This window comes from Thermobia domestica, chromosome 9 (assembly GCF_964235325.1).
Source record: "Thermobia domestica chromosome 9, izTheDome1.hap1.1, whole genome shotgun sequence".
Classification (NCBI taxonomy): domain Eukaryota; kingdom Metazoa; phylum Arthropoda; class Insecta; order Zygentoma; family Lepismatidae; genus Thermobia; species Thermobia domestica.
In genome coordinates this window covers 81225683-81232020 of record NC_137462.1, presented here as the reverse complement: position 1 = coordinate 81232020, position 6338 = coordinate 81225683, and the positions used below count along the sequence as shown (strand labels likewise).

General features: G+C 36.3%; 2 non-coding genes across 2 annotated transcripts; both read right to left on the bottom strand.

The window, feature by feature from the left end:
• Positions 1-1965: 1965 nt before the first annotated feature.
• Positions 1966-2040, bottom strand: TRNAT-AGU (transfer RNA threonine (anticodon AGU)). The gene has a single exon. It is a non-coding gene; the product is annotated as a tRNA-Thr (tRNA).
• A 1406-nt stretch (positions 2041-3446) lies between these two features.
• TRNAT-AGU (transfer RNA threonine (anticodon AGU)) lies at positions 3447-3520 on the bottom strand. The gene has a single exon. It is a non-coding gene; the product is annotated as a tRNA-Thr (tRNA).
• Positions 3521-6338: the final 2818 nt, after the last annotated feature.

Here is a 6338-nt window from a genome sequence, read left to right as displayed (position 1 = left end):
TTCATTTGTGGTAAGAAAAAAGCGTTAATTAGTGTTAAGTCTATACATTTTGTATTCCCATCCAGAGATGGCATTGGTCAATGTAAACTTGACCCATGGCCCATCACCTACCGGACTTATGACCCAATCTGACCCACCACCCAACTTGACCCACTCGGAAACTGTGACCCATTCCGAACCACCACCCACAATGACCCACATTGACGAAACACCCACCAAACTCCATCGTCATCAACTCCTCTCCACTGACTAAAGAGTTTACACTTGTAATGAAACAAGGCTGTGAAATTATCACTAATCGAGTTTGAATTTCTACAGTCAATCGCTCAAGAACCGTTCGTGGATCTGACCTTTACAATATAAAATTTTAAAGTATTTGTCATGAGCCTTATTACGATGAATTTCAATTTAATTATCATATATAATTATTTTCTTTAATGTGAAAAATAGGATGAAATTTTAAAATTTCAAATTAAGATGAAGTAGGCTAACGTAAAGAAGAAGAAAAAGGCGTGTAAAATTTTCCATAGAATTAATCATACCGTGCAAACTTAACCCTTTAACGCACCATTTTTTTTCGATCAAATTGATTAAAATTTGGAGTGGGTTTTGTGTAGGAAACAAGGGATTTTTTTTAAAAAAAAAAAATTATTAATGCAAATAATATGTGATCTATGTGATATTTTATGGTGTTTGCATATAGGGTCTATGCAAAGTTGCGTGTTGACATCTGCAAAGTCCACTAAAACCAGATAGAATCAATAAAATGCGACGAACGTCAGCAAGTAATACAAAGAGACCAACGCTTGCTTACTATGACACCTAGCGGGAAATTCAAAGTAAACTTTGCATATATGCAAAGCTGCGCGCTAAAGGGTTAAAATTGAAAGGGACGTTAAACTCAAAATCAATTCAACTCAAACTTATAATTTACATCTAATTAAGCTTACAGTACAAATTTTATGTATGTTTTTCTCACAACTTTATGGCTGGAGTGTCTTGTGCTCTGAACGCTCCATATAATAAGCAATTATTGTAATTTTATAAAAAAAAAAAAAACCACTTCCCTCATTCCGATGAGGATAAACTTGCACTTGAACGACTTCGGGATTGTTATTATGCAGGGGGCCGCGGTGGCTTACTGGTACAGCGTTCACCTCTGGTGCTTGGGGTCCCGGGCTCGATCCCAGCCCCCGCCATGTGAAGCTTGCGGTGGACAAACACCGCGTTCTCCCACTTTCTTCATTCCACTATTTCATTCATTTCTCATCTTCACCGTCTCCTTTAGCCTAACCGGCATAATCGTGGGACGTAAAACTCAAAGATTTCACTTTTTTTTCGTATATAAGGGATGATCAAAAATATATTTTTTCCATTAGTCAGCTCCTCAAAAAACACACAGGCTGTGTCTCGAAAGCCAAGTAGTAAGTCATATTTACATTATTACAATTACAAATATCAATATCCATAAGTGACTCAAGTTCTTTTTTCTCTTACAAAAATTCATTTCAGGTAAGTAAATAGACACAAATGAAAAATGAAGAAAAATGGAGACCTTAAATGTAAAACGTAGACAAATTCACCAATGTTCAAATGCTGTCTACAATGCACTGAGCAGAGTGGGTCGCTGGGTCAGAGTGGATCATGGTGCGTCGGTGGGTCATGGTGGTTCAGTGGGTCACAATGGGTGGTGGGGCGCTGTCGGTCATATCCTGTTGACCTACGACCCACTGACCCACTCCATCTCTGTTCCCACCTAATCATAACGACTACAAATAAAAAAAAATATTTAGAAAACAATCCGAAACTGATGAGTCTCCTTACCTTACAAATTTCAGTTTCTTCGAAATTAAATATGTTTGTTTTCTATTAAAATTTACAACTACGACTCTTACATCCAGGAAAACTCATGGACTTTAATCTTCCCTGTAATTTAGAATCAAATAACCAAAAACTGTCTTTTGCAGGCACCGGAGGGATTCGAACCCTCGATCTCCTGTTTACTAGACAGGCGCTTTAACCAACTAAGCCACGGCAACCGGCTGATTAATATGTATACACGACAGGTAGCAATTTGAATATATTAATACCATATTTAAAGGACAGCGTCAGCACTTACAGTAACGTCCTATACGAGCGATAAAAAATACAGCGCCACCAAAGCCTGCAATGTAGGGGTCCCAACATTATTTTACGTATGTAAGAATAACAAAGACTGTGCGCGAGAAAGTGATTTTCATTTTTCCTGACGAGTTTTAGAAAACCCATTTAGAAGAAACTTCTACCGAAGTTATTTTGGGGAAATCGCGATTTTTCAGACAGGAGGAAAATCTACTGCTTTAGCATATCAAATTTTTAATCTCCAATAAGTGTTTTTCAGCCTTTCGATAGGGGGTCTACTCGAGTATCGACGAAACATGTTGCGACCTGATAAAATGAAAAGCATCACATTCTTTTTTACACTAAACCAAAGATAATTTCTCGCCCCGGTACCGGTCCGCGGTTCAGTGGTTGAAAACAATTACTATAGGTAATACATTACCAGAAGCACACTTGTTCAGCGGCGTTTCTTGAGCCAATTTGCTTAAGTAACCTGCTAGAACTTAGCTGTAAGAGAGCAGGCATTCTAATGTAAATGTTGGTAATTCGATGCTTGTGACACCATATCGACTAGTTCAAAGAGTCGATTTAGCGATTTTCGCATTAGCGATTTTAGCGATTAGGCAATTCGAAGCTTTAGCGATTGTTTCGAACGGTAGCTAATTCGTATTGGAACTGTAAATCAGACTAACAATAAGATAATGAGTAGAAATACTGTGTAGATAGGACAATTAAGTCATGAAGCTCAACTTCTTTCAACTCATCTTCCGAAGATTATAATTAATGTTTTATTTTTATTATTTATAAAGGAAAGCAATTGTATTTTGCATTATTCTACCTACTTTCCATATCAACGAATATGATAAGTTTGAAAGCCCTTCTCGTTGGTCTAGTAATCGGTGTCCATAGATGGATGGTAGATGGGTGTACGTAGCATTCAGCTCTAGATTACGAGGCGCTGTTCAGTGACGGATATAGCCCGGGGGAATCTAGGCCCCCAGTTTTTGAGTAACAAAAATAATTTAAGCAATTATTTATATATTTTTGAAAGTTTAGATAGAAAACTCATGATATACCTATCATAGTCTGCGTTCTGGTAATCTCCCATTTTTTACCTTCTAGATACGCCACTGACACTGTCTGTCTTGGACCTGGATATATATATTTTCTAACTATCCTCGGTATTTCTATGATTGTGCCTGCCATTTGCATAAAATGAAAAAGTAGAAGGAAGGTGATACGCCTAATAGGTAATAGATAACACAAGCTGTATTATCTATAAACGTGTAAAATATCGCAATTATAATTAAAGAATAGTTCATTTTAGATACTAAAATTGTTACAGCAGGCACCGGAGGGATTCGAACCCTCGATCTCCTGTTTACTAGACAGGCGCTTTAACCAACTAAGCCACGGCGCCTACGCTTATGTTCTTTTCTTCCTCAATTTATCAGTACCAATAGATATCTTTAACAAGGTCGTTGCTTAACGTTATAATGTTTCATCACTCACCGAGTTGGAGCTCTTCCAAACCAAATTGCATTCCTACAAGTGTGTGAGCGGTTTTTCTTTTTTTCTCTTTTTTTTTAAATCCAGAGAACGAGAGGGGAAGAAGATGGTACAGCATATGTATGTATGCATCTATGTGTGTAAAAAAGGAAGACTGCAGTGCTTTGTAGGTTGTCCTAATTTTCCATTTCAACGAGAAATTAACAAGAAAACGTGTTCGACAACTTTTAACGCAGTGTAATAATTGTGCGACTAATTTTTTCTGATTTATTTATCCTAAAATTAAATTAGTATTTATTATTATTATTATTATTTTTAAGAACTGTGTTATTCAAACACATAATAGGCCTATAAAATTCTGTGAAATCTATAGCCATGTTTCTACTGCTGAATTATCAGTGGCGCACGAACGTTGAAAGTGGGAGGGACTATACTAAGAGTAGCAAGTGTGACATTAGTTTTGGGTTAAGAGGATTTTAGTGCCTGTTTCCGAAATTGATATTTTAATCACTTATTATTATTATTATTATTATTATTATTATTATTATTATTATTATTATTATTATTATTATTATTATTATTATTATTATTATTATTATTATAGTGAAACAAATTAGTTTTTATAATGACTCTATAGCATCACTGATCATTAGTGTTACCGCTAGAGGTGTTGACTGGTACAATGTGTCTCGATTTTTAACTAAGTATTATTAAATTCTTCATGATTTTTAAATTCTAAAATTTCGCGACATACTTTACGGAACTGCGTGACACACCAGTATGTCGCGTCACATCAGTTGTGAATCATTGGTCTTGACATGTTACAGAGATGAATAAAATTACTTTCTTGTGAAAATAAACTGTTTAAAATACTGTTGGATAATCAAGCAAAAAAGAAAATATTTTTAATACTGTGCATATAACCAATGAAGCAACATTTTATGATGTTTGCTTTAATAGAGGGTCAAAACAAGCGTAAGAATTGTTACACTAAGAATCCTAAAATACGCATTAATTATATCGGTCTTCGATCTATCCTAAGAATATATATGACGTCTAGAATTTTATGACGGGGGTCAGAGTTGGCATGGGTCAATGAAAATTTGACCCACGACCCACTGACCCACCGTGACCCGCAACCCACCGTGACCTACACTGACCTATCACTACCATGACCCACTATGACCCACCACCCACCATGACCCACTCTGACCCACCACCCACCATGACCCACTGAGATCCACCGTAACCCACTCTGACCCACCGTGACCCACCACCCACCATGAACCACTCTCATCCACTGTGACCTACTCTGACTCACCAAAATCCATCGTCATCAACTATGAACACACACTTGTAATAAAACAAGACTGTGAAATTGTCACTAATCGGAGTTTGAATTTCTAGTCAATCGCTCAAGCACCACTCTATTACAATAACGGTGGATCTGAGCTTTACAATATCAAATGGTAAAGTGTTTGTTAGTGAGGAAATTGAAGCACTTCGAGGTAGAGGGAAATTAGTGTGTGCCTAAAATATACCTGTACTAAGAGAGTATTCTTGCAAGTGTTAATTTCTGAACGCATTGCGAAAGAAACTTCTATTCATAGGAAAATACCCCTGTACAATATGGAAAAGGTTATGGTTTCTCAGTTCACAGTATTTTTATCACAAGAAACCTGAAAAATCAGTTTTTCATAGTGTATAAAGGTGGTCGGGTACCCTCTGTGAGAGCATCTCAATAAAGTATGCTCATAATTGTAATTTGTGTAATCACTAAAAAACCACGTTAAATTTAAGTTACAAATATGCATAATTGCAATTATTATGAATATTTATCCAAAGTAGTTTACCTAAAGCAAAGAAGAGACTTATTAAAAATTGGGTAGCTACAAAGTTGAATAACACAAATAAGCCATTAAGTTTATTTCCTGTTGGCCTTCAGAACTTTTTCGTGATAAATCATCCGCAGCGGAATGATGTGCATTCTTCAGCCAAGAAATAACTAGCCCGTTTATTTTGAGTTTGTCTAGCGGTAGGCCATTAACATTGATGAACAACAAGCTAGATAATGTTTGAGCACTTAGTCTATTTCTAATATCAGTCATCTGTAAATTCATAAGGGGGAATTCCCGTTCGCACTCTGTCGTGGAAATTGATAATACTTCTACCCGATTCTGAGACTTCTCATCGACAATCTGCTTGTTAGACTTAAGTCGGATAACGATTTTTCTTGGTCAGTTTTGAAATACTCAGCAAGAAGTATCATCTCTCTATCACCATACAACATCTTTTCCATATCGACAATGTCAGTTGGCAATGTCGACTCATGGAGTACAGAAACTTCATTTACCACACCTTTGATAGGGAATCTTGTGCATAAATTATCAATTAATGCCTGATAAATTGATGATTTCTTATTTGTTTATAAATTTATTTTTTGTAATTACACATGAAGGTTTGATGCCATCACCAAGTTCCCTCCCCCCTCTAGGAAGCGAAAGGGAACGAGGTTCCTTGAAAGTGTTCAGAGGTAAATGGGAATTTCCCTCCTTCTGCCCCTTCAATTACCACACTGCTGTTTGCTATGGGCCAAATTACTATAAATTTCAATTAAATTATCATAGTATAATTATTTCCTTGATGAATTATCGATACTTTTCAGTGGAAAAAAGGATGAAATTTGAAAGTCCCAAATCAAGGTAAGCAGACCAGCGTAAAGGAATAAA